The sequence below is a fragment of the Peromyscus eremicus genome, chromosome 13 (genome assembly GCF_949786415.1).
Source record: "Peromyscus eremicus chromosome 13, PerEre_H2_v1, whole genome shotgun sequence".
Taxonomy (NCBI): Eukaryota; Metazoa; Chordata; class Mammalia; order Rodentia; family Cricetidae; genus Peromyscus; species Peromyscus eremicus.
Window position 1 is genome coordinate 47,717,286 of NC_081429.1, and position 21,405 is coordinate 47,738,690.

Below are 21,405 nucleotides of genomic sequence, written 5' to 3' on the forward strand. Positions count from 1 at the left end.
GATCTGTCAGCCCAGCCGAGGGAAAAAGGGGGGGGAGGAAGGAGGAGTAGGAGGGAGAAAAAAAAAAAAAAAAAAAATCAGAAAAAAAAAAAAAAAAAAAGGCAGCTGAAAGGTAAGCAGAGGCGGCCCCAGGCCCGGCCCACATCCCCGGGCTCCCGTAGGGCGGCGGGCTGGGCCGCGCAGGCAGGGCGGGCGGCGAGCGCGCTTACGTGAGGCCGGGGATTCGCCGGCCCACGCCAGGCCGCGGGCGGAGAATGAAAGGGTGAGTGGGGCCGGCGCTGGGGCGGCGGGGGCCGGGGGGGACTGGGGGGCCTCGGGGACGCCCGCGGGCAGCTACGGCGGGGGTTCCGGCGGCGGACTGAGCGCGGCGAGCGGCGCGGCCTTGCGCGGGCCGGGCCTGGGGAGGGCTGCGGAAGGGGGGCGCCCTAGGCCTCGGGCCCCGCGGCGGCCGCGCCCTGCCCCCGCGCCACAGGCCTCCCGCGCCCCTGGGGTCCCCACCCCCCCGGGGGGCCTCGGGGCGAGCGGGGCGGGCGGCGCGGCGGGGCTGCATCCTGCGCCGGCCCCAGGCTCTCCCGCGGGGCGGAAGGCCGGGCGGGCGGCGGGGACCGGGACGGCGGGGCCTTGAGAGTGGAGAGTGTGCGGCAGCCCCCCCCCCTTCTCTCCGTTCCCCGGGCATCGCGCAGACGGGGCCCCGGGATTCCGGTAACTGTTGGGTTGATTTATTCCCCCCACTCCGCGGCGCTCCGGACGGCCTGGCCGGGGCGGGGCGGGCGGCCTGGCGGGCGTGGGGTGGAGGGGCGGCGAGAAGTCAGGTGCAGCCGCGGCCCGGAAAGTTTCCTTTTAGGCCCGATTTGGGGGTTGCCTTCTCTCCGGGGAGCCCCGGTCCTAGCGCCGGGGACCCCCCGAGGGCGTGGGGGAGAGCGCTCGGCGGGCTGGAAAACTCTTTGCCAGTTCCTGTCCATTCAAGGTACTCCGCCCCTGCACCCCTCGCCCGCGCCCCACCCCACTCCCCGCGATCCCCTCCGGGGCTGCCAACTCCAGCCCATTCCCCCAAGAGCTCCCAGGCCCGGGGAGAAGCCTTCTCTTCCGGTTTGGAAAAGTTTTCAAGGGATTTTTTTTTTTTTTTCTCCCCCTTCCTTAGCGTTATTAGTTAGTGACTGGGCTCTGGGGGGTGGGAAGGGAGGAGGTCGATTCAGGTGCTGCTTCTGCTGCACGGTCTTGGCCCATCGGCCTCCCTCTTTTTTTAAAAAATTCCGTACCCCATGGAACAGCGGTGTGTGTGGGGGGGTGTTGCTTGTTCATTTATTTACCCCCCCCCCCCACCTTTTCTCCCGGACTCCTTTGGGTCTCCAAATCCCCCTTTCTGGACAGCTCCGGGCAGAAAGATAGTAAGTAGGGATCAAGAGTGCAAGCTGTCAGGGAGAGAGGGGCAGGACCAGGCAGGCTTCTGGAGCAGTCAGTCCCCAGCCTCCAGGTTGCAGGAGTTTTCCCCCCTCTCTGATTTGGTCACCGTCCGTCCGGTAAAACCAACTCAGAAACTGAAGCCACGAGGTGGGGGGGGGGGGGGGGACGGACGGACGACACCTCGGCTGACAGACGTTGCAGAGCAATTCAAAATTGGGAGGAAGGAACTGGAGGGGCAGGGCGGCTTTTGAAAGTAAGGTCTCTACCTGCAGTTTTCAGGAGCAATGCTTGGTTTGTCCTGATGGTAACTGTTTAGCTTTGTGTGATATCCTTAGGCGCCTGTCTAGAATTAGAAAAAGGGGGGGTTTTAAGGACACGTAAAGTTGTGATGGCCACAGCTCAGGGGTCTGTGAGCTGAACATAGACCTTGGCTTTGGCCTACCCTACAAACGAACTCGATTTTGGTTCAGGCTTCGGTGCCATCAACTCTGAAACTTTTTTCTCTTCTTTTTCTTTCGTGTAGTAAACTCACATTTCCAAATCTAGATTGCCTTCTTTTCGAAGGTAGGCTGGGTTACCACTGACCACCTCCTGGTTGTCGTTTAGTGTTGAAATTGCAATGTACATGGCCCTGCCACTTCCAGCCCCATCGTGGGCATGTGTGAAGAGTTCAGTTGACCTCTTTTATTCGTTCTCCCCCGCCCCACTCTTGGGTCAGTGTGTGTGTGTGTGTGTGTGTGTGTGTGTGTGTGTGTGTGTCCTGCTTGGTTGGTTGCATGTTGGAGATTGCTGGCACAGGCAGACCACGTTCTGATCACTCAGCCCACAGAGCAGTGGTAATGAAAAATTGCCTGTCAATTGCAGAGCAACGGGGTAATCCCTGACTTGGTCAGCACTGGATTCTGTGAGGCGTCACACGGAGGCTCCTTACATGATCCTTACCAAGGATCCTTTGCTTTTGTCTGGCTAAAATAGAGCTCTGTTTTCTCACAGTGTTAGATGACCAGCCATTTAGACTTGTGCCTAAGAAAGTCTTGATATTTGAAGATGGTATGGATTTGGTATCAGAATGCAAATTACATGTAATGGTTGTTTTATCATTATTGATTAATTGAAATTGCTTATTGACTAGGGCATTTCACGTATGTGTGTAGCAAAACCATTATTCCTGTTATGACCCTTATTTTCAGAGCAAACTGTGTAGAAGAAAAATCATCCTGAGTCCCTCTTTCCCAGGATATTTTAAAAGTTGAAAGAAATCTTGCTATTTTGTAATTTTTTTTGTTTTTGTTTTTTTGAGACAGGGTTTCTCTGTGTAGTCCTGGCTGTCCTGGAACTCACTCTGTAGACCAGGCTGGCCTCAAACTCACATATATCCTGGCGTGACCAGACAGCCTGGGAATTGAACCTGGGTCCTCTGGGGCATCAGTCAGTGCTCTTAACTGCTGAGCCATCTCTCTCCCATGAGATCAGTATGTTTAATGCTTATCATCAGCTTCATATTCTTAGCGTTTCAAAAACTGTATTATGTACAAATACTGAAAGTTTTATGGTTTTTTTTTTCCCCCATCCTGTCCCAAACATTTTAATTCCCTGTTGTAACCCACTCATGGGCTATTTTATTTCTGAAGAAATGGTAGATTTGATGTTTTAAAAGTTAATTTTATTTCAAACTGGTAAGAGACTTCCTGGGAACATACTGAATTGTTTTAAATTGAAAGGGGCTGTCTTTTTCACTATGAGTTGTTTTGTTTAAAAAGTAGATGTTTAATTTGTAAGTCTGAAATAATCACCTTTTCTTTTCTCTAAAAGATTTTATAAAGAAATCTGTGTATCTCATCGCCATTTCTTTTTTCTTTGCAGAAAATCATATTGCTGCTATTTTTAAAATTTTATTTTATGTTTGTGTATGGGTGTTTGGCCTGCAGGTGTGTCTGCTTACCATGTGGCTGTTGTGCCTGAGGAGGCCAGAAGAGGGTGTCAGATCCCCTGGACCCCAGATGGTTGTACACCACCACCTGGGTGCTGGGGGTGAACCCTGGGTCCTCTGACAGAGCAGCCAGTGAGTGCTCTTGACTTCTGAGCCCGCCACCGCCGCCGCCGCCTGGCTCCCATTGCTGCTGATTTTAAGGATTGAAAATTTTAAGTTAGATGGTCAGTGTGCAGCTTGAGCACTTGATAGTGCCAGTTCAACCAAACACTTGGTTTCCCTTTGAGGAAGGTCTTCTAGGGTTAGCTCTCAGTATCTCAGTTTGGAACAGGGGTTTAGGTTCTGGAAAGCCTGGCCATTTGTGTCTGAAGCTGTGAAGACAGCTTCTTTGCACACTGGTCCCCTGTGAAGGTGAGACAGGCCCGAGGCTGCACTGGATGTACTGTAGGGTGGATACAGTGTGTTCTCAAAGTGGTCCAAGAGACAGCTTCTCACTGCATCAGCTTCCTGCTTTTCCTTCCCGGGTTTAAGGTGACCAACCACTTGGTTCTAACTCTTTCACACAGTGTGATTTACCTTGTTATTTATATTTATTTTGGAGACAGGGTCTCACAGGCTGGAGCTCACTACTTAGACTGGGCGGGCCACTGACTCACTGTGACCTTCCTGCATCTAAGTGCTGGCCTTAGGGATGTATGCTACCATCCCAGCTGTGGTTTACACTTAAAACTAATTCTTAGGCAGGATGGCAGTGGATGCCTGTATTCCAGGACCAGAGGATCTCAAGTTCACGGCCACCCTGGTTATATAGTATGACCCTGCTAACCCCACCCCCAACCCTCTCAGGAAAACCCACATGAGATCTTTGTATCATGCCTTCATCCGGTCATACTGGGTTGGACCAGGCTTTGGGTTGTGCTCTGCTCTGATCCTATTTCTTCTTAATCTTTGATTTCTTTAACAGGACAGGTGAATAAAATGCCTTGCTATAAGGATTAGATGGTTCTTCTAGCCTACCTTATGTTCTTTAGTAACACCATCTAAGTAACGTCTTGTTTGTTTGCTTTTTTCCTTACTAAAAATAGTACATACTCGTACTATATTTGGAGAATAGCCATATCCATCCCACTCAGGATAATAACATTTTAGTGCCTTTCTGTTTTTGGCTGAGTGTGCATACAGCGTAAGCTTAGAACCTTGAAGGTAGCAGTCGTGTACTTTCGTATTGGTTAAAAATTGGGGCTTTAGAGTCAAACTGGTCTTTAATCCTAGTGATATGACACCTTATAATTAAAATTAATCTTTTTTTATGTTGTATTGTGTGTGTGTGTGTGTGTGTGTGTGTGTGTGTGTGTGTGTTTATGGCACACCATGCATGTGGGGGTCAGAGGACAGCTTGCAGGAGTCAGGTTTTCTGATTCCACCAGGTGGGTCCCGGGGATTGAGCTCAGGTTGTCAGGGTTGGCAGCAAGCGCCTTTACCTGCTGAGCCGCCTTGGCAGCCCCTAAAGCTAATCTTATTAATCAAAATAAAATAAATTCTAAGCCGGGCAGTGGTGGCACACACTTTTAATCCTAGGGAGGCAGAGGCAGGTGGATCTCTGCATTTGAGGCCAGCCTGGTCTATATAGAGAGTTCTAGGGCTCCATGGGTAGACCTTTTTTTATTATAGTAGTGATAATAATAATAATAATAATAATAATAATAACTTATTTTAAAAGGCAGGCTGGAGAGATGGCTCAGTGGTTAAGAGCATTTGCTGCCCTTCCAGAAAACTCAAGTTTGGTTCCCATGTTGGGTGGCTGCTCACACCTGTCTGCTCCAGGTGACCTAATACCCTCTTCTGGACTCTAAGCACCAGCACTCATACATTCATATATCCAACACATAGATGCATCAAAATAAAAACGATGCTGGAGAGATGGCTCAGTGGTTAAGAGTGCTGCTGCTCTCCTGGAGGGTCCAAGCTCTGTTCTCAGCATGTATGCATGATGGCTCATGACCGGAACTCCAGATCCTGGGGCTCAGACACACCTCTGAGGTGCACAAACCCACACACAGACCACACATACGCTCATGATTAGAAATAAGAATAGTTAAACAAAATTTAAATTTATTTATTTATATTTTTAAATTTTTATTTATTTTTTATTTTATGTGCATTGGTGTTTTGCCTGCATGTATGTTTGTGTGAGGGTGTCAGATCTTGGAGTTACAGGCAGTTGTGAGCTGACATGTGGTTGCTGGGAGTTGAATCTGGGTCCTCTGGAAGGATAATAGCCTGTGCTCTAAACCACTGAGCCATCTCTCCAGCCCCCTAAAATTGACTTTATTAATCTTAGCTTCAAGCTGGGACTGGTAGCACATCTGTAATCTAGTACTTGGGAGGCTGAGGCAGGAGGATCAAGAGTTTGATGTCAGCCAGAGCTGCAGTGAGTTTAGGCCAGCTTGGAGCCGAGTAAGGCTTTGTCTCAAAGAAACAAAAGTAGGCGTGTCTTCATCAGCGGAAACAAGCACCAATCTTAGCTGTTTTGTAGTGTGGCTATGGAAACTGAGGCTGTGTACTGTTAGAATGGTAAAGCAGTGTGAGTTTAGTTTGCTCCTTTAATTTTTGTTTTCTTTCCATGGTACTGACCATTGAACCCAGGGCCTTGCAATCTCTACTACTGAAGTGAATTTGAACTTGACATCCTCTATGCCTGACTGTCCTTAAGATTAGAGTTCCTTTTGTGGCTTTGAAGGCCTGGGTAGTATGTGGCATTGGTAGGCTGATTCTGGAGTGACCTGAGGAGGTGATGGGAGTCACTGACTCCAGTGTTTTGTTCCTTTAGTAGATCAGCTGGCTTGTGGCAGCACCTAGCCTGACAATACAAAAACTTTTTTCTGTTTGCTTGTGTGAGTTTAAAAAGAAAGACAGACCTATTATCCCAGCTCTCTGGAGGCAGAGGCAGGCAGATCTCCGTGAGTTCAAGGCCAGCCAGGTCTACAAAGTGAGTCAGGACAGCCACAGCAGTTATACAGAGAAACCCTGTCTGGAGGAAAAAAAAAAAAGAGTCTCCTGCAGGAAGTATGACCTTGAACTTCTGAACCTCCAGAGTGGAGATTTTAGGCATGCACCATTGTTTATGAGGTGCCCTTTATTGGTTATTGAACTTCTGGGGCTGTTGGTGAACACTCTACCAAGTAACCACGCTATGGCTCTAGGTAGCTCCTTCTCCTCTCCTTCCCCCATCACAGAACTTTAGTCTGGTGGTGAAGAAAACTTAGAAAACTCTTATTTACAACACTGAATGATGTGGAATGAGCTAATGGGGGAAGGAAACCTATTTTTCTACTCTGGCCTAGGAAGGGCTTTCCTGAGGGCTTTGCATCAGAGATTTCTCCCCTAAGCAAATGGGAGGAGTTAGGTATTTCAGGAGGTGGGACCTGCAAGTATGAATAAATGCTTGGGCACAATAGAGTGTTCTGTGTTGCAAATTGTGGTTCTTTGTGACCTTGGACCATGGGGAGTGGTGGTGTAAATGCTAAGTGGAGACTCAAGTTTCTTTGCTAGGGTAAGGAGTGTGGGTTTCTTTTAAATTTACTAGTGACTCTGAGGGTCTTTGGCCAAGTACATTACTTAAAATAAAGCAATTGGAGTTGTATAAAGAGTAGGGGGTGAGATGGATGGAATTCCAGCGAGGCAGCTCCCCAGAAGACAGTGAGGAGGGTTTTGAACTAAGGTGGCTGTGAGCCAGAGAGGTGGCAGAGGCCGCTTACAGGGTAAGGGGCCCCCAAAGTGTGTCTGCATGGAGGGGCAGGCGGGGTGGGAGGCGTCCTCAGAGGGCAGCCAAGTGGTAGGTTTGAAATCTGGAGTCAGATACACATTAAAAATGACAATAAATGCCCTGGGAATGCTTTTGTGTGACTTACAGTATTGTATATAACTTAGTGACTTTATAGACAGAACAGATTATAAAATAACTTGGTTGTGAATGTTTAGAAATTTCAACCAGCTGCTGACCTGAAAATATTAAATTTTGTGAGAAATTTTAAATCTGAAAATTTGGAAGGTCTGGATGTAGGACTGGGTTTCAACGTTTAGTTTCTTTGTTTTGTTGAGAAAAAGTCTCATGTAGCTTACGGTGGCCTTGAACTTGTAGCCACCTTCCCATCCAGCCTCTGTTGTCTTTTTTGAGACAGTATCTCACACAAGTTCTAGCTGGCCCGGAATTGACAGACTTGAGTTCACAGCAATCTTCCTGCCTCAACCTCCCTAGTATTGAGATTACAGGTGTGAGCCACCACACCCTGTGAGGTCTGCTTTTTTTTTTTTTTTAAATTCAGTAACTTGCTGAAACTTGTTGGAGTTGGAGCCTTCAGAAGAGCAAAGTTTGCTGAGGTCTGCCCGTGGTCCACTTCTGCCCCACCGTAGGCCTTTCCTCCTGTGCCGCTATAAAGTAAAATCAAAAGAAGCTTGGCCAGCAATGCTGGCTGAGTGTGGAGGCAGGGGAGGAGAGGCTACTGACTGAGGCCGGGAGAGAGAGAGATTTCCAAGAGTGAGTAGCCCCAGGTGTCCCATGCTCCACATGCTCCCGAGAATCCAAGTAAGAGAAGGAAAAGTGGATGGATTCGGTAGCAGAAGAGCCATTAGTCTTAGATTCTTAGAACAGGAATCTGAGGTTAGCCACCACTAACTTTTTCTCCTTTCTGGAGTGTAGGATTGTCTACAGTAGTCGGGACACAGGCAGGGATTCAGTTAGCGTTTGTGGTAAAGAATTATTAACTGGAGCTGATGAATGTTCTATCCAAATCATTCAAGTGTGTGCAAGTGTGTACACGTGTGCCTGCACTCTGGGGTTCCTAGGGAATCAAAGCTGAGCTTGCCACGTGCTAGGGAAGAAACAATGTCCCCCCAGGCCCCAAACACTCTTCAGCTTGTTGCTTTGTTTTGAGACCGAGTCTCACTATGTAGCCCTGGCTGCCCTGGAACTTACCATATAGACCAGGCTGGCCTCGAATCCACAGAGACGCACCTGCCTCTGCCTCTTAAGTGCTGAGGTTAAAGGCCTGGCTTCTGTTAGTGTTTTCTGTCCGAAGAGAATCAATACCTAAGTGCTCTTTACAGATGTAGAAACCATTTTTTAGATGTGGCTCGCAGGAGAAACTTCTCAGTATATTCTGTAACTCTAGCCCCAAGGAGGTAGGAGGGCCTGAATTAGTGGAGAATTATACTGCACCATTCAGAAACCACTGGCAGCTGGTAGAGGACATTTTAGCCCTGCAGATTGGAGATGAAAATGATAATACTAATAAACTACCACTTACTGTTTCTAATAGTAGTTAACGTTAAGTGATTACTATGCGCTGGGTACCATGCTAAGCATGGGTTCTTGAAATACCTAATTTAATTCTGCTAAGCAACTCAATGAGGTACATACAATTATCTTCCTTTTACAGATGAGAAAACTGACCAGATTTGAGCCCCATCCCTGATCCTCCCAGAGGCAATGAATGATCTATTTCTCTGCTGCATAAACTGTCCCTAACCTTTCTCATAAGTCAGGTAAGGCCATTTCATTAATTTAAATTCATAAAGTGAAGTTATTGGTACACTTGCCTTTTGAGGAGTCTTGGGCACATACCAAGTATTTGGTAAGCACTTACTTTCTTTTTAAATTATTTTGGTTTGCACTTGATTATGACTTTATATTTTTGGGAGAAGGGCAGTTTTCTCTTTCAGTCATATCGGTTGATATATTTTCATCTTCAGTGAAGTTTTACTACATTTTACATGTTAAAAATTAGTATATTCTAATTAGCTAGATTTATTTTTTTCTTGGTCAATTACACTCTAATTCATTTTATTCTTTTTTAAAAGTTGTTTATTTTTTTAATGTGCATTGGTGTTTTACATGTTTGAGGGAGGCAGATCTCCTGAAAGTGGAGTTATAAACAATTGTAGGCTGCCATGTGTATGCTGGGAATTGAACCTGGGTCCTCTGGAAGAACAGCCAGTGTTTTTAACCCCGGAGCCATCTCTCCAGCCCTTCAAATTCATTTCTAAAAGTTCAAGTAAAAGAAAACCTTGAAGTTTAAAGGCTGAAGTAGGAGACTGAGTTTAGCACAGTAGTGGCCACTCCTGGATAAGTAAATATTCTTGTCTGTATTAATTTGTTAGAAAACTGCTATTACAAGAACTTACTGATAAGTAACCCCCACCCTCACCCCGGGGGTGTGTGTGTGTTTGTGTGTGTGTATGTATGTGTGGCTCCTCCGATGCAGTGAATCAGATCAGGCCGAATTAAAGTCCAGATTTAATCTGAGCAGAGCATTCCCAGGTGGTCCCAGGGGAAGAGGAGAAACCACATGGCAAGGCTATGGGCCCTCTTAAATAGCCTGTAGGTGTGGTCTCAAGCATCTCACGGAGAGGAGCCGCCCCTTGGTGGGCTTTGTGTGTGGGGGGGTCTGCAATGGGAGGAGCGGGCCTTCGAGGAGCTCCCCAAAGTCCACATTCATTCCAGTTTAGAAGAATAATTGGCGGGCGGTGGTGGCGCACGCCTTTAATCCCAGCACTCGGGAGGCAGAGCTGTGAGTTTGAGGCCAGCCTGGTCTACAGAGTGAGATCCAGGAAAGGTGCAAACCTACACAGAGAAACAAACCCTGTCTCGGAAGGAAAAAAAAAAAAAAAAGAGTAGTTGGACGTTGGTAGGTCTCTGTGCTTTAAAGGTGGTGGAATATAAAATTACAGTGGCAATTACAGACAGATGCTGTGGCAGTGAAGTGAACACACCTTTGAAACAGAATTAAAGGAATGATAGTGACCGGGAGAGGCGCCACACAGGGGACACGATGTCCCAAAGAGAATAAATAGAGTTCAGATCTTTTTGTTTGTTTGTATTTTGAGACAGAGCCTCTATGTAGCCAGGCTGTCCTGGAGCTTGCTTTGTAGGCCAGGCTATCCTGGAGTTCCTCTCTGTAGATCAGACTGTCCTGGACATGCCCTGTAGACCAGGCTGGACTTGAGCTCTTGTCCCGTTTTGTGGCTACATTCCCTGAAAGCTTGCCCATCTCCTCCCTGCCATTGTCTGTTTTCCTCTAACAGTGAGCTGTAGCTGTGTGATTAATGTCAGAATTAGCACCAAGAAGGGTTTTATGTTGTGCTGGGGCAGAGTCCTGCATATCTCCCTGGCTGGCCTGGGACTCACTGCAGACCAGGTTGGCCTGTGAACTTGTGCCCGTCCTGCTCTGCCTCCTGCTGGGATTCAGGTAATACAACCAACCATACCTGGCAACCTAAAGAAAACAAAAATTAAGATTTCTAGCCCGTATTTCTCACTTCTGAATTCAATATTTAGATGTGTTTGTTGTGGAATGTGACTGTTGTCTGTTCTCAATAACAGTTCCACCATGCCCAATCTTTTTGTTTGTTCTTTTTTTGTTTTTGTTTTTTTTTGAGAGAGGGTTTCCTGTGTAGCCTAGGCTGTGCTGGAATTGACCAGACTGCCTTGAACTCAGAGATCCTCCTGCCTCTGTCTCCTGAGTGCTGGGTGAGATACAAAGGTGTGAGCCACCTCCCCCCCCCCCCCAGCTTTTTTAAGAAGTATTTTTTTTGTCTTGCATGAAACAGTAGAGCTTAGTTCTAGCTATTTCTCATCATGAATATGTTTAGGAAATCTAATAGTATTTCCCGCCACCACCGTTTTGTGATGCTGGGCTCTGAATAACCCAGGCGAGTATTATACTACCAAATCACCCCAACCCCTAACCCTTAAAAAAAAAACGGTAAAGCTTCCAATTTATGCAACTTTCTTTTGGTATTTGACTATGACTGTAAGAAGTAATTATATAGACTTTGCGAAGTACCAATTTAGTGCTTTTTAAGAATTATTTAAGGTCCAAGAGTGTGGTGGTATTGTGTCCCCCGAAATATTGTGCACACTAATAAACTTATCTGGGGTCAGAGAACAGAACAGCCACCAGATATAGAGGCCAGGAAATGGTGGCACACATGCCTTTAATCCTAGCATTCCAGAAGCAGAGATCTACCTGGATCTCTGTGTGTTCAAGGATACAGCCAAGCATGGTGACTCATGCCTTTAATCCCAGGGAGTGATGGCAGAAAGCAGAAGGGTATATAAGGCGTGAAGACCAGAAACTAAAAGCTTTTGCTGGTTAAGCTTTTAGGCTTTTGAGCAGCAGTTCAGCTGAGATTCACTGTGGATGAGGACTCAGAGGTTTCTAGTCTGAGGAAACAGGATCAGCTGAGGAACTGGCGAGGTGAGGTAGCTGTGGCTTGTTCTGCTTCTCTGATCTTCCAGCATTCACCACAATAACTGGCCTTAGGTCTGATTTAATTAATAAGACCTTTTAAGATTCGTGCTACACAAGAGTATAGCTCAGTGTTACTATCCTGGCTTAGCATAGATGAGGCCCTGGACTCAAACCTCAAAAATAGAAAGGGGGCATTATTTAATTATAGCAGTATATGCTATACACTTTGAGTAGACAACCCAGAATTAAGAGTTACTGTTAGCCTTTAATCCCAGCACTTGGGAGGCAGAGGCAAATGGATCTCTGTGAGTTCGAGGCCAGCCTGGTCTACAGAGCAAGTTCTAGGGCAGGCAGGACTGTTACACAGAGAAACCCTGTCTTGAAAAACCAAAACCCAAACCCAAAACAAGAATTACTATTAATGGGTTGAAGAGCTGGCTCAGCAGGTGAAGGGATTTGCTGCCAAGCCTGAGGACCTGAGTTTGACTTCTGGGATCTGTTATGCCTAGATTGCAGGGACTAAAAGATCACCAGGGAGACTGAATCTCACATGTAAAAGAAAAGGCCTTTATTTATTACCTTTAAGCTCCGGGGCTTGGTCCCTCTGTCTGTTCGACACAGTGGTGAGAGCAGAGAGCCCTGAGCTCAGGTGGGGTAGAGTTTTTATCATAGCAGAGGTTGGGGTGAGGGAATTTCCAGGGTTCAGGACCCTGATTGGTTGACATTTGTCTAGGGTTATCTGTAAAACAGAAGTAGGTGTGTGCTAGACTCTTGGACATCTGGCCACCTTTTCTAATGGTTGGAATGTTTGGGATGTCAGGTACTTCCCCTTAGATGCAGGCCCTCCCTGGGTGGGGTCAGCTTATGGCTTTTCCTGGGTCTGGGTGTTGCCTGCCAGTAAGCCTGTGACAGAAGCTGTGTCTGGGCCTCTAAGCCTGTCATGGCAGCTGTGTGGTCAAGCTGTTTTGGGGCCCCTCTACAGGATCCACATGTTGGAAAGAGAGATCAAAGCCCTAGAAGTGTCCTCTGACTCTATGTGCATGCTGTGGTACCCATGCACCCCCTCCCCAAACAGGTGTGCTGAAATAAGAGTTATTATTTGTTTCGATTCTATTTAAATTAGTTCCATTTCAATTAAGATTCTGTATCGAGGGCTGGGACGATGATTTAGGAAGTACGAACCCAAGGCTCTGAGTTCAGGTTTCTGGAACCCATGTTAAATACAGACTTGGTGGCATGTAACTGTGACCCAAACACTCCATGACGAGATGGAGGCAATGACAGGAGACTTCTCCAGAACTCCTGCTGGCCTGGAGCATGAAGTGTAGTAGAAGGTGAAGACTGATGCCTGCCCGCCCTCCATACACATGCTGTGACGTGTGTGCTATGGCACGTGTGCACCCTCACACACACACATACACATCATGTCTACACAGGGCTACAGAAATAGTTTTATAGAAGTCTCTGCATTAAGCATGCACTGATTGGGATTTGATAATGCTCAGGAAACGGTTGGCCCTCGGGAGCTTGTTTTCTAGGACGGAAGAGGACAGGACAGGTAATTGACAAAGAGAATGTGGTGAGTGCCCAAACTGGACCATACCGAAGGACCTCCAATGAGCAGAAGCTGGCTCAGCTGTGGGGATTTGTGTCCTGAGGTTGGTTTGTTTTTGAGACAGGGTCTCACTCTGTGGTTTTGGCTGGCCTAGAAATCCCAGTGTAGACTGTAGACCAAACAGCATTTTGCCTCTGCCTTCTGAGTGCTGAGATGAAAGGCATGCGGCCCCGTGTCTGGTGCCTGAACTGTATTTGTAAAGATGGGCTAGTGGGGCCGAAGAGATAGCTCAGCAGTTAAGATTGTGTGCTGTGTGTGCTTGCAGAGGACTGAGTTTAGTTTTCAGTATGGATGTTGGGCAGCTCACACATTCCTGTACTCCAGCTCCACGAGATCCACTTTGGTCTCTACAACACCTGTACTCACATGTACATACATACATACATGCAGACAGACAGACAGACAGACACACACACACACACATTGGACGAGGGCTGGCCGGAGAAAAGGGCACTATATAGAAATGAAGGGGAAATTTAGTCTTTAGTTCTGGGCAGATGAATCCGTCTGTTCTGAGTCTTGGTGAGAGCAGAGAGATCCTAGGTGTCCAGAGCTATAAAAGTCTGCCTAAAGTACCTTTTTCCTTTCTTTTTTCTTTTCTTTTCCTCTCCTCCCCTCCCCTCCTTTCCCCTCCTTTTCTAGATTTATTTACCGTGGTTTAATGTGGGTTGGTGTCTTGTCTGTGTGTGTGTCTGTGCACTTTGTGCATGTAGTGCCATGGAGGCCAGAGAGGGGGTCCGATCCCCTGGAACTGGAGTTACAGGTGGCTATTAGCCCCATGTGGGTGCTGAGAATTAAACTTAAGTCCTCTGGAAGAGTACCAAGTGCTCCTAACTATTAAGCCATCTCTCCAGCCCCCTTACTTTTTTTCTTTTGGACACATCTCATGTGTGGATTATAATCATCTAAGGGGAAAAGCTTTACCTCTTACTGTTACAGCCGCCATGGCTTCTGGGAAGTGATGGTCTTCTCATTAGTGTTTAGTAAGTAAATTCTTACTGTTAAGTCTAAAAGCATGAGAATTTCTTTTATAGCATGTTGATTATTTAAAATTAGAAAATAGGGTCTCAAGGCTGTTCAGACAGTGCAGTAGGAGAAGGCATTTGCTGCCAGTCCTGATAATCTGAGTTCAGTTCCCAGAATGCACATGGAGAATGGAAGAAGAGAACTGACCCCTTACAAGTTGTCCTCCACATGTGTGAGCTCATGTACATGTACACACACACACACACACTCACACACACACACACACACACACACAGAAAGTGCGCACGTAAGCACCAGCCAATCATGATGTCACACATGTAGTCCCAATACTTGTGAAGTAGACACTGGAGGATCAGAAGTTCCAGGTCATCCTTGATTACGTAGAGAGTCCAGGCCAGATTGGGCTGTCTGTGACCTTTTCAAAAAGCAAAACAAAACAAGATAAAATTAGAAAATAGATATTTATTATAAGAGTAATTGTGTTGTAAAAAAATTGCTTACATGATAAATATTTTATGATTTTGATTGTTATTGTCGGGTATTAAAATATTTTAAAAACTTTGTGTGTGTGTGAGTGTGTGTGTGTGGTCCTGGGGATTGAAGTCAGGTGGTCCGGCTTGGCAGCCCCAAGTGCTTTGCTGAGCGACTCGACTCACTGTTCCCATCAGATGTATTTTACTACACAGAGTTTTGTTTTGTTTTGTTTTTGTTTTTGAAGACAGGCTTTTTCTGTGTAGCCCTGGCTGGCTGTCCTGGAACTCACTCTGTAGTACAGGCTGGCCTCGAACTCACAGAGATTTGCCTGGCTCTGCCTCCTGAGTTGTCTTTTGAGACAGTTCTCACGATATAGCCCTGACTGGCCAGGAACATGATATGTAGACCAGGCAGGCCTCAGATTTACAGAGATTGTCTGCCTCTGCCTCTCATGCGCTACCACTTCTGGCCTATGAGTATTTTCTAAAACTACTTCTGGTTAACCATGGTAGTGCACTTACATCTAGGTTTCCCTTCTCTAAAGCAACTGAAGAAACCCAAAAGTCAGTGTGTGCTGACTACGCGTCACAGCAAGGCAGTGGGAGTCAGTGTCTGCAGTGAGAAAGTCAGCGTGTGCTGACCACTGCATCACAGCAAGGCAGTGGGAGTCAGTGTCTGCAGTGAGAAAGTCAGTGTGTGCTGACCACTGCATCACAGCGAGGCAGTGGAGTCAGTGTCTGCAGTGAGAAAGTCAGTGTGTGCTGACCACCGCATCACAGCGAGGCAGTGGAGTCAGTGTCTGCAGTGAGAAAGTCAGTGTGTGCTGACACCACGTCACAGCGAGGCAGTGGGAGTCAGTGTCTGCAGTGAGAAAGTCAGTGTGTGCTGACCACTGCATCACAGTGAGGCAGTGAGAGTCAGTGTCTGCAGTGAGAAAGTCGGTGTGCTGACCACTGCATCACAGCGAGGCAGTGAGAGTCAGTGGCTGAGCAGGTGTCCAGGCACAGTGAGGGGAACAACTCTCCACCAAGCGGGTGGTACAGGCTGAGGACCAAACCAACAGACCTCATGCTTGCAGGGCAAAGCCAGGTCTGTCTGTTGGGCTCTCTGACCGGCAGGGAAGGTGAGGCTTACTTACGGACTGCACCTCTTACGTTTTGCAAGACATTCAGAGTAGAGGAGAAACTGGCAGCAAGGAGCTAACAGCTGATTATTTTTGTCAACTGAAGAGAAATAAAGCCTGAGTTCCCTGTCCCCACCCTCTGTCATGTGGGAACTTGTGGAAACTAGCTAGCCTCGGGAAGAGGTTTGTGATGAACACTTGCAGAGACAGCAGAAAGGTGAAAATTGGCATCAAATGCTCCCCTGTGGTAGGGGTGGAGGTGAGATGTTGCTCTTCTGAAAATGGAGAAAAGAGAAGAAGCTCAAGAGATAATGATCAGACAACAGGCAATAAGGGTGGGCTGGTGTCTGGGAGTGCAAAATGAAGAAGACTCTCCTCAGTGTGGGATTCAGAGTCCCTTTTTTGCTGTTGTTTTTTAAGACAGGGTCTCAGTATGTAGCCATGGCTGTCTGGGAACTCACTGTGGAAACCTGGCTGGCCACGAACTCACAGAGATCTACCTGCCTCTGCCTCCGAAGTACTGGACTAAAGGTGTGTACCACTACATCTGGCTATGAAAGTCGCTTTCAAAGCAGTGGATGATGGACACAAAGAAGTCTCTGAGAAAACCTAGAGCGCCCGGTGTGGCAGCTCACGCTGTAATCCTAGTGCTTGGGAGGCTGAGGCAGGAGGGTTGCATGAACACGAGCACAGTTTCAGGCCAGCCCAGAGAGGAGGACAGGTGGGTGCTGCAGTAAAGCTAGCTGATGGGTAACTGAAGATGTCAGTGGGATTAACAAGGTAGGAAAACTTCAAAACAAAAACCAAAACAGAACAACCTCCTACCACCTTTTTTTTTCTTTTTTTGAAGGCAGGAGAGAGAGACGGCTCAATAGTTAGAGCACTTGTTGCTCTTGCAGAGGACCCAGGTTCTGTTCTCAGCCCCCACATGGTGTTTCACAACTACCTGTAATTCCAGTTCATCAGATCTGACCCCTCTTCTGACCCTGTCTGGAATTACAATTCCAGTTCATCAGATCTGACCCCTCTTCTGACCCTCTCTGGAATTACAATTCCAGTTCATCAGATCTGACCCCACTTCTGACCCTCTCTGGAATTACAATTCCAGTTCATCAGATCTGACCCCTCTTCTGACCCTGTCTGGAATTACAGGTCTGCACTACCACATCTGGCTGAAAAGGTTTTCAAAAGGAAGTGGGGTATGGTGACTCAGGCCTTTTTATTTTTTATTTCTCTGTTCGTGTATGCATGTAGGTGTGCACAGTCATGTGCACACATTCACGTGAGTGAATGCAGGTGCGTACTCCAGGTACATGTGTGATCACAGGATGACCTCAGGTGTAGGTCCTCACCTTCTACCTAATTTGAGACAGGGTCTCCTTGTTTTTCCTTTCCCTCTGTGCCTGCAAGGCTAGCTGGGTTGAGAGCTCGGGTCTCTGTGGTCTCCACCTCCATCTCCTGGTCGGAGTGTTGGGATTACAGATGTATGGTGCTGCACCTGGCTTTTCTGGGGATTCTGGGGATTCAAACTCAGGTCTTCAGATTTGTCTGGCAGGTGCTTTATCCACTGAACCATCACCTTGGCCACTTAAATAATTTTTTTTTAAAACTAACTTATATGTAAGATACGCGCACACACACACTTACTTGTTTTTTTCCGAGGCATAGTTTCTCTATGTAGCCTTGACTATCCTGGAACTAGTTGTGTAGACCAGGCTGGCCTCAAACTCACAGTGATCCACCTGCCTCTGCCTCTGCCTCTGTCTCCTGAGTGCTGGAATTAAAGGTCTGTACCACCACTGCCTGGCTAAGATTTTTTTTTTTTCAGAGTTGAGGACCAAACCCAGGGCCTTGCGCTTGCTAGACAAGCGCTCTACCACTGAGCTAAATCCCCAACCCTGGCTAAGATATTTTTTAAAAATTAAAACAAAAATTACATTTATTGTGTGTGTGTGTGTGTGTTTGCTAGTGGGTACACATGTACACGCATTCGTGCCACTGTGCAAATGTGGATGCCAGAGACAACTTATAAGAGTCCTTTCTTTCTGCTACGTGGGTTCCAGGGATGCAACTCAGGCCCTTCGGCTTGGTGATTGGCACCTTTACCCACTGAGCCATTTCACCAGCCCCAAGGGTAACTTACAAAAAACAAACCCAGTAGATCTTCAAATAGACTTGAGTTAATTTCATGAACTACTCAGTGATGGCTGAGTGGCACGGAATGTAAACATTCAAAGATTTGTTTTCACATATGTCCTGTCTTCAGGACCCAGACCTTTAGGGCAAGTAGAATTTTTGTTTGTTTGTTTTGAGTCAGTGTCTCCTGTACACCAGGCTAGCCCATAACTGAGCGTATAGCTGAGGATGATGTTGAATTTCTGCCTCTGCCTCATGAGTGCTGCGATTACAGGTGTGTACCAGCTGCACATCTGGTTTATGCTAGCCCCTGAGACTGATTGATTGACTTCCCCCATACCCCTCTGTTGCATGAATGATAATTGGTCTTAATAAAAACACAGAGCCAGGTATCAGGGTAAAAGCTGAAAGATCAGAGAAGCAGAGCGAGCCACCTCTTAACTCACCAACTCCTCAGCCTGCAAGAGCCTGAAAAGACCTGAGTCCCTGTCTTCTCCTGCCTTACATTCCTTTCTCTGCCCAGCCATATCACTTCCTGTCTCAACTTTCTTAGTGCTGGGATTAAAGGTGTGTGAAACCAAGTGTTTGAGTTAAAGGTGTGTGCCACCACTGCCTGGCTGTTTCTCTTTTAGACTGGATTAATCTCATGTAGCCCAGTGTGGCCTTGAACTCACAGAGACCCAGACACATCTCTCTCTGCCTCCCGAGTGCTAGGATTAAAGGTCTGTGCCCCCACTGCCTGACCTCTATGGATAACTCTGTGGCTAGCTGTCTGATCTTCAGGCAAGCTTTTATTTTTTAGATTACAAACAATATATCACCATACCCCTCTCTTTCTCTTTCACTCCACTGGGGATTGGCTCCACATCTTTTTTCTTGGGTAATCATTCTTGTTCTACCTGGGTGGCACCCTTATTCTGGGGGCAACTCAACACATTTTAGTTCAATTCTTCTTTTGCCCTAATAAGGTGAAAAGAGAGAGCTCATATTTTTGCCGTGCATTTGTGCCTGGCTAGGTCTATTAGTGCGTACAGTGTTACTAACTACAGTAATACTTTGGGGGTTTTTTTGTCTTTGTGAAGTTTGAGACCCTGACTCTGTAGAAAAGTTCATTTCATTGTTCCAGACTGTATGGGGCTTTAGAATCTGCATTTGACCCTTCTGTGTGGTGAGTATTCTTCTCCAGAAACATAGAGCATCTCTTGTTATTGTGAAAAGACAGTAACATGCCATACAGTTAACATCTGTGAATAACTTCTGTTTCTCCAGAGCTTACCACGTGCTAGCCATGGTCCTTAGTTCAGTTCATGTGGTGCCCTTGGATCCTTAGAACCTATTGAGGATATAACCCCTGTTATCCCTGTTTCACAGATGAGAAATCTGAGATTCCAAAAGTTTAAATGATTTGTTGAAGATAACACGGGACATGGTAGATTTTGGACTTGAACATCCATTTCTTCTGCCGCAGACATCTGCGTGGTGTCTCGTTCATTATAGTGTGTTCTCCTTCCCTCTCTTCTCTCTTCCTTCCAGCTTGTTTTCCGGTGCTGGGGTTAAACCTTGGCCTTGCACATGCTGAGCATTTGTTTTGTGGCCACTGTGCTGCTCTGGCAGCATTGGAGCTTGTTTCTTTTTTCTTTTAGACAGGCTCTCATAACCTTGAACTTCTGATCCTCCTGTGTCCATCTCCAGAGTGTTGAGATTTTAGGGATAGGCCTGGGCTATGCAAGCATATCTCGCCACGCTTATTTTTTATGTAGTGCTGGGGATTAAACCCAGGGCTCAGGCCAGCACTCTACCACCCGAGTCTCCAGCCCCATATTCCACTTTGAGACAGGGTTTGTCTGTGTAGCCTTGGCTGTCCTGGAACCCACTCTGTAGACCAGGCTGACCTTGAGATCTCTCTGCCTCTGCCTCCAGTGCTAGGATTAAAGGCGTGTGCCCCCATATTCAAGTTCTTAAAGGAAGGGTATTTCTTGACTTTCAAAAAGGGATGTCTAAGCTATGTCATCCACCCTCTGGGTGACTTTGGGAGGGAGTTGAGGTTCTGGCCACTCACTGACACTGACTTCGTAAGTTAGGTTCAGCTTGTTGGTATGTAAGTGCTACAACAAGTTCAGGTTTGGATGGGGCGGGTGTGGCAGACAGAATATTAGAAAGGAAGTAGAGTTAATTTTTTTTAATATGTGTTTATGTGTGTATATTCACACAGGAGTGCTGTGGTGGGTATGTGGAGGTCAGGGGATCACTTTCAGGGACTGGTTCTCTCCTCCCACCGTGTGGGTCCTTGGGACTAAACTCAGATTGTCGGCTTGGTGGCAGATGTTTTTGTCCACTGAGTCACCTTGCCAACCCCCAAATAACATACTTTTTTCTTTTTTTAATTTAAATTATTTTTTTCATTTTACATTACCAGCCCCAGTTCCCCCCATCCACTCCTCTGAGGGGGTAAGGCCTCCCTTGGGTACTCAACAAAGTCTGGCATACAAAGTTGAGGCAGGGCCTAGCCCCTCCACCCTGCATCAAGGCTGAGCAAGTTATCCCACCATAGGGAATGGCTCCAAAAAGCCAGTTCATGCACCTGGGATAAGTCCTGGTCCCACTGCCAGGAACCCGACTGTCAGAGTCCAGTTGAAGGATTCTTTGGGGGGCAGGGGAGGAGAGAAATGAGGAAGTATTAGATAGAAATACAGGTAGAGATGACATGAAAGACAGTCACAGGATAGCTTTGGGAGGGCCCTAGGTCAATATCCAGCCACCCAGAGTTTTATTCTAATGGACTTTTTATAAACTGCCAAGGGGTGAGGACCTCCTCCTTTCAAGATCAAAGCCAAGTGTAGACCCTTCAAAACACCTGGTAAACACGCTGGTGGCCCAAATATCCCATTATGCAGCCATGCTGGGTAAAGCAAGCTCAGATCCTCTGACCTTGAGTAAGGTCTCACTAGGAAGCCTCTGTGGACCCCCACACCCCACAAACAGATCAAGCCACACAACTGTCACCCACATTCAGAGGGCCTAGTTCGGACTTACGCAGGCTCCCCAGCTGTCAGTCTGGAGTCCGTGGTCTTCCGCTAGCTTGGGTCAGCTGTCTCTGTGATGTCCGGTGTCTTCCTCAGTTGGTCTCTACCTTATACACCGAGGCAGGCTCTCTCACACTGCTAGTTTGCTTAGCTAGTTTGGTCAGATGTAGCTAGAGTTTTCCTGCCTGGCCCACAGTCAGGACAAATCTCTGTCTACCGCCAGTCCCACAGCCGCTCAGACCCAACCAAGTACTGTATGGCCGTGGCAGGCTTCTTGCTAACTGTTCTTATAGCTTAAATTAATCCATTTCCATAAATCTGTACCTTGCCACATGGCTTGTGGCTTACCGGCATCTTCACATGCTGCTTGTCCTGGCAGTGGCTGGCAGTGTCTCCCCTGCCTTCCTGTTCTCTCTTTCTCCTCTCTGTTAGTCCCGCCTATACTTCCTGCTTGGCCACTG

At 47.1% G+C, this 21,405-nt stretch overlaps 1 protein-coding gene across 1 annotated transcript in view; it reads left to right on the forward strand.

Annotated features, from left to right (window-relative positions):
- The first annotated feature begins 602 nt into the window (after positions 1 to 602).
- The window catches only part of Ino80d (INO80 complex subunit D), a 61,173-nt gene continuing 40,370 nt past the window's right edge, over positions 603 to 21,405 (forward strand). The window contains exons 1-2 of the mRNA XM_059277902.1: positions 603 to 702; positions 8,773 to 8,878. The gene's annotated coding sequence lies outside the window, so the exon portion shown is untranslated. The remainder of the gene's footprint in view (positions 703 to 8,772; positions 8,879 to 21,405) is intronic.